At 49.6% G+C, this 7149-nt stretch overlaps 1 pseudogene; it reads right to left on the bottom strand.

The window, feature by feature from the left end:
• Window positions 1–3406: 3406 nt before the first annotated feature.
• On the bottom strand, window positions 3407–6367 carry LOC142069767 (olfactory receptor 52P1-like; annotated as a pseudogene).
• Between the last annotated feature and the right edge of the window lie 782 nt (window positions 6368–7149).

Here is a 7149-nt window from a genome sequence, read left to right as displayed (position 1 = left end):
ACATTCCTGTACTCCCACTGTTCCTCCCCCATTTTCCTACTCTGCGGCCCCCTCTAGGACACATACCCCTGTGCTCTCTAGAGTGGGAGCTATCCCCTGTTCATGCGTGAAGGACTAACAGCTAACAGCCTGGACAGATGTCTCAGTGGCAGGCTCTAAACCCCTCTCCCTTTCTCAGGTGGCCTTGCCTCCTGCTGCTTTGTTAAAGGAACCCATAACCACCTCTTCAGTAGTTTCTATGATTTTATCAGCCTTCTCTGGGCTCCTGTAGTGGGGTGAGCACCCCACTCCGGCCCTGAAGGGGTTAAAACAGCCCTGGGAGAGGGCTGCCCTTGGGAGCCAATAGTAAAAGCAGCCCTGCAGAGCGCTGCGGCTTGAAAAAAGGAGTGAAAGCAGCAAACTTTGTTGATTGGGGAAGTAGCCACAGCTGTGGCCAGCTCAATCAGGGCCCAGCTGGCCCTTAGAAGAGGGTTGTGGGCCAGGAGCTGGGAGGAGACCCTCTCTCTCCAGCCGGGAGGGAGAAGGATCTGGCTACCTGAGAGAAAGGGTACCTGAGGCAGAGTAGAGCTGGGGAAAGGCAAAAGGAGCTGGGGAGCTCCAGCCTGGCAACTCCCCAGGCTGCAGGCCTTGAGCAAGGCCTATGGAGGTATTGGGGCTGCAGAGGGGCAGCCCAGGAATAGGCAGAGGCAGCTGGTCCCAACCTCCTTGACAATGATGAGCGGCCTTTACAGACTGCAGTTTGGCCCAGTGAGAGGGGGCTAGATGATGACTGGCAGTAGCCACTGAGGTAAGGTGGGGATAGAGGGTTGGGGGGTTCCCCTGGGAGGAAGAGGGTACTGCTGGGGGCAGAACCCTGACATTAAAGGGCACCAGGGTCCAGGAGGTACATGGGTTCTGAGGCAGGCGAGAAACTGGCCAGAAAGAGGCGCTCCGAAGCTGCAAAGAGCTAATTCTCAGGACCACCAGCACAATGTGCCGCACCAGTGAATCTTTCCTTCACTACAGCTGCCCTCTGGAACCCATCTCCCTGTGCTCCCTAGCATTGGGTTTTCCCCTTGTTTAGCTTCAACACTGACATTTTTTTCCCTTAGGCAACACTGTCCTTAGCTACAGAGCAGGAGCTGGTCTCAACCACCCCCACCCCTGGAAACATGCAGCCTCCCCCGCTTGCAGAGGAATCAAGGAGACCTCTCCTTTTTTTGAGCAGTTCCTGGGACTTTCCCCTTTCCCTCTGAGGTCCCAACAGAAAGCACCTTCTTGCTGAAGGTGGACACTCTAACAGCCTGAGCTACATGGAAGAAATCATTGACAATTAGCTTATCAATAGGATTATTGTCTACTACCCCCACTGATAATACAGCTTCCAAACCTTCGGTTTCTATGTGCACTTTAGCCAAAGGCAAAAGGATTTTGTAAGAGCAAAATAATAAAAGTTCTGCCATCTGTCCTGTCAGTATGTTTCCTTTTGCAGTATACCTCTCCTAACCACTTAAATGTCTGCCCCTGTATCTTCCCACCCAAGATATTCCCTGCTCTTAATGCTGACAGCCTTTAAGTGCTTCATGTCTAGTTCAGCAGAGGCTAATTTTAGAAACCTTATGATAAATGACAGGTGCCCAAGGGGTTTCTGTGCTCAGAATCGCAGCATTCACATGGGCTACCTGCTGCCTGCTTTCTTTGAGCACAGGGCATTTATTCCTCAGGTGATCAGTGAAATTACAATGATAGCACCTCCTGGACTCTTCCATTTTCACAGGAGATTAGGGTTGGGGATTAGAAGAATGGGGTAAAATGGGACCATGCTTTCCACCAAGTGTAAACCCTCCGTCTGTAGTTTATTCACAATAGATGCTTGTGTCTGCTCAAAGTCATCAGCTAGAGAAGTCATCTCATCCACAGTTTTCACCTTTTTGTCCCATAGACACTGTTTCACATCATCTTTACCTGTGTTTAAAAAGTGTCCTGAGAAACAAGTTCAAACATTCCTTCAAACCTTGTAACACCTGTGCCCCTTACCCACTTTCCCATCTAGCCCGGGGCAGTAGCCTGACCAGTGTAAGTTTATTTTCCGCTCCATTCCTCCCTCAATGTGGAGAGGACAATGCACCAGCCCCCGTTCCTGAGCAGATTTCCCTTTACACTTCAAACAACAACTATTTTAGGTAAAAAATATTAAAACGATTTATTTACTACAGAAAGTGATTGTAACTAAGAAGTGTACAGCTCAAAGCAGATAAGCTAAAAAATAAAGCAAAATCACAATCTGAGTACTATAAATTAGACAGGGTTTGAATCAAGCAGTATCTCACCCTGATGGCACAAACACCCTGATTGGACAATCTTCCATACACAGGCCAGGATTTCTCCTTTCCAGTCTGGGACCACCTCCCCAGTCAAAATCTTTTCCCTCCAGCCATGTCTTGTGGTGTTTAATTGTGGGGGGAGTGTGGCTAAGTGATGATGTCACTTCCCCATTTTATAGCTTCTGCCATGTTCAGGGAACTTCATTGTTCCAAACAAAGCCCCCAGCACTGTCAGTGGGAAAGTACAGGCACAAGATGGAGTCCAGTGTCACATGACCTGGTCACATGTCCTTGCATCCTTCAGTGAGTCATCACAGTGGCCATTACCCACATTCTGGCCAGACATCTACAGGGAACTCCACCAGGTGGGGAGAAGCTTCTTCCATGACCCATGGTGTGCTCATTGATGGGCCATCAACTTGAATAGTCCTTTCATAATGTGCTGGCTCGACTAGATGTAAACTACCATGTGGGAGTTACCACAGGAGCAATCACATTTGAAATACAGGTACATGGTAGACATTCATATTTGCATACAAATAGGATAATCATATTCAAGAAACCATAGCTTTTCCACTGACACTTCACATGACATAGTTTGTACAAGATTTGGGGCAAATATATAACAGTGGTGAATATGGGGGTTCCAGGGTGTTGCTTTGGGGTACAGCGTGTCACAGCAATATATCTATCAAACTAGAGCTCTCTAAGATTTTGTGTTTTAGTATAAGCCATACATCCATGTCCTGAAAAAGACAACATTCTGTTCTGTACTACAGGAGAAAAGCAAGCCATGGTTCAGAGCAAAGGAAACGGAAAGAGTGTTTTCCCAGCTACCCATCACATGTGCAATATGTGACCCCCTGAAAGTGTCCACCTCACTTTCATTGTTCAGCGAGTGTCTCCTGCACTTTCTGTTTGTCAGACCTCAGCCTCACACACATTACGGGAGAAACAGACAAGGAAGGAATTTGTGCCTTAGGGAAGTTTTTACCCTTAGCTAGTAGAAATAAGCTTAGGGGGTCTTTCGTGTGGGTCCCCATGTCTGTACCCCAGAGTTCAGAGTGGGGAGGGAACCCTGACAAGGGCCCAGCACCATGTCATCAGCCAGCTCTGCATGCAGCTCGGTCTGAGAGCCAGAGCACCAGGAGAAAACTTGAGGTCCCTTTATGAGTAAAGGGCTGGAGCAGCCTATCCCAGATCTCTTGGGTCCTCACCCAGTAGATGATGGGGTTTAGCATGGCGGGCAGCAGGATGTACATGTTGGCCATGAGAATGTGGAAATGCAGGGCCACATTGTGCCCAAACCAGTGCATGAGGAAGGAGAAGAGAGCTGGGATGTAAGAGGTTAAGATGACACAGAGGTGGGAGCCACAGGTCCCGAAACTCCTGAGCCAGGCATCCTTTGTGGGGAGGCTTAAGATGGCCCTGAGAGTCTGGGTATAGGACACAGCAATAAAAAACACATCCAGACAGATCACCAAGAATGCCACAGAGAGGCTGTAGTAACTACTAGTGTGGATGTCGGCGCAGGCCAGTTTCACCACAGAGATGTGCTCACAGTGTGTGTGGGGAATGATGATGGCCACCTGCTCGCCAGGAAGGGAGTGGACAGTAGGAGCATGGAGCCACGCAGCAATATGGCCAGGCCAATTTTGTCCACCACGGGGTTTGTCAGGGTGGTGAAATGTCTCAGGGGATCACAGATGTCCACGTAGCTATCAAAAGCCATGGTGACGAGGATCCCAGACTCTGTCATAGAGAAGCTGAGAATGAAGTACAGCTGCGTGAGGCAGGCACTGAAATTGATCTCCCTGGAATTGAACCAGAAGATGCTCAACATTTTGAGTAGGATAGACGTAGACAGGACCAGGTCAGTGACAACCAGCATGCAGAGGAAATAGTACATGGGCCCATGGAGGCTCTGCACCCTCTTCACGATGAACAGGATGCTGAAGTTCCCAAGATGGCTATGGCATAGATCACACAGAAGGGGATGGAGATCGAGATGTGGGTTGCCTCCAGGCCAGGAATGCCCAGCAGGATGAAGGTGGAGGGGTTGGTGAAATTGGTTGAGTTGGAATCTGACATGGAGCAGGAGGGAAGGTGTCCTATCCTGGGGCACAACGGTGCCTCCTGCATGAACCGTACGTAGTATAAGGGCCCTACCATCAATCAAACCCTAACCCCGCCCCTTGACCCCTTAGTCCCACCCACCGGAAGTCCCGCCCCCATGAGCTATTGCTTCCGGGGTCAAGGCTGCCACGTGACCGGAAGCAAGGTGTGTCATGTGACACCCACCCCACCCCTTGACCCCTTAACCCCACCACTTGACCTCTGCCCCCTACCAGAAGTCCCGCCCCATGGGGTATTACTTCCAGGGTCAAGGCTGCCACGTGGCCAGAAGCAAGGTGTGTCATGTGACCCCCTCTAACATCTCCTCCCACTGCCCTCTACCAATCAGGATGGGTTTTGCCCCTGTAGGACTTCCCCCAAGAGGAGTTTTGACCAATCAGGGCGACTCCCGGGGCGCGGTGTCCTCTCCGGAAGTGGGTCTTGTGACCCCTCTAACAACTCCTCCCCCCCTCTACCAATCAGGATGGGTTTCTCCCCGTAGGACCGCCCAGAGAGGAGCTTTGACCAATCAGGGCAAGTTCCGGGGTGGGGGTGTCCTCTCTGGAAGTGGGTCTTGTGACCCCTCTAACAACTCCTCCCCCCATCCCGCCACCAGTCAGGAGGGGTTTTGTTCTGATAGGACCAAGAGGAGATTTAACCAATTAGGATGCGTTCCGGTGGCGGGGTGACCCGTCCGGAAATGATTCGTGTGACCCCTCTAACAACTCCTCCCACCAACCTCTACCAATCAGGCCGGCCCGAGAGCAGATTTGACCAAAATAGGGCAGATTCTGGGATGGGGTGAACCGCCCAGAAGATGGGCGTATGACCCCTCTGCCAGTTAGAGCACAGCGCCATCACCCCATAAGGCCCAGCGTCGGGCAGAAGAGGCTATCTTTTATCTTTTTACCCCCCTATCCTGATTGGTAGAGGGCAGTGGGAGGAGTTGTTAGAGGGGGTCACATGACACACCTTGCTTCCGGCCACGTGGCAGCCTTCACCCTGGAAGTAATACCAGAAAGGGGGGCTGGAAAGGGTGGCTCTGATCAGGCATGACTAGGTGTGGAAAGGGGTACCCTCAAGGGTGCACATCAGCTCGTGTGTAAACAAAAGGGCGGACGGCGCTTGGGGGATAAACAGATGGCTGCCAAAAAATTCCAGGCCAGGGTCGCTGTAAAAAATTTAAAAAGGGCTAAAGAGGTAATGAGGGAAAAAAAACAAAAAGAGATGCCCCCTACCAGAGGCTCTCAAACTGGTATGTCTGAAAATGGGGAGGCGAAATCAGACTCTGGTTTAGAAAATTCCCCAGAGTGCTCTCTAGACGGAGTCCCATCTACTCCCAATGACCCTCACGGAGGCGTCTCAGAGTCTGACTCTCAATTAGTATCGGATGTAGAAGATGCCACTGATGGTTCCGTAGAGGAACCCCCAAGTAACCCTGAAAATGCAGAGGTGTATATGGAGAGAGTGAGAAGTTGGCAACGTGAATTACCCAGATTTGGGGGGTCGGTGTATTGTGAGGAGTTTCGTTTTGTCCATCTTGAGCAAATAAATTCAGCTCAACAGGCTGTTGAAGCCATACACAGAGGGATACAGCTAGTTCTTGATGACGTTAATGGTAGGGTAGGCCCTGATGATTACGTACAGTTATGTTTAGAGAGCCATCGTTTAACTAACCCTTTGTTTTCAGTCAGAAGAACTAGGGATGAGCTGTCCGCTGAGGATTTCTTAAACCAGGCCTCAAAGCTGCTTCAGAGCAATAGAGAATTGCATCTCGATGGGACGTTGCGCCTCGTTGTGACAGTTGTAAAAAATAGGGGTGGGGGCGCTCGAAGAGTTTTAAATTCTATCCTTAGTAGTCAGATTAGTCATAAAAAGAGACAATGTTTAGTAGACCTGACTTACACCGGTACCAATCTATGTTTTGTGGGAGGGCTCTTGGCCGTCATGGCCGGTCATAAACCTACGGATGCAGAATTGTTAGCAGAGGCAAGAAAGTTGCACGAGAAACTGGGATGGTCAGATCAAAAAAAGGTTCTGCTCAGTGATGTAGCAAAGTTTGAACAGCATTTAAGAGTTAACATACAGGTGATGCTGTATGCGGTGAAAGGTGGCTGGGGTTTTTTTAAAACGGGGGACCCCGTGTACCCTAAGACTTATTTCATCCTGTTGCACAATGAACATTACTATGGGGTTCTGGATGTGAAAAAGTTGTTTGGAGCAAAAAATTACTGTGAGTTTTGCCACACGGTGTACAGTCATGACCACTCTTGCAGGTATCGTTGCCGTCTCTGCTCTGACAACATGGGTGTGCAGCTGAGGTGTCCTAGCTGTAAACTGTATTGTCGGTCCAAAGAGTGTTTAGACAGACATGTCAACTGTGCGTCAAAAAACCAAGTTGAATGCCTGTCTAAAACTTGGTGCGATAAGTGTCAGGCGTATGTGGACAAGCGGCACAGGTGTAAAGGGAGGCGCTGTAAGCAGTGTCAGGGTTTGATCGTTGGAGATGTAGACGTTCACCTCTGTTTTATGGACAGCCTTAGAAAGCCCGAATCATCAGAAAAGTATATTTTTTATGATTTTGAATGCATGCAGGAGACTGGGTTGCACACTCCCAATTATATTTTTGCGATGTCCCTAAAGCCGGAAAAATCCTGGGAATTTAAGGGTGACGAATGTCTTTCTATGTTTGTTAAGACCTTTATTGGCAAAGAGTTCCGGGACTACACGT

The sequence above is a fragment of the Caretta caretta genome, chromosome 1 (assembly GCF_965140235.1).
Source record: "Caretta caretta isolate rCarCar2 chromosome 1, rCarCar1.hap1, whole genome shotgun sequence".
NCBI lineage: Eukaryota > Metazoa > Chordata > Testudines > Cheloniidae > Caretta > Caretta caretta.
The sequence above is the reverse complement of the archived record's forward strand: the minus strand, read 5'-3'. Positions and strand labels throughout refer to the sequence as shown.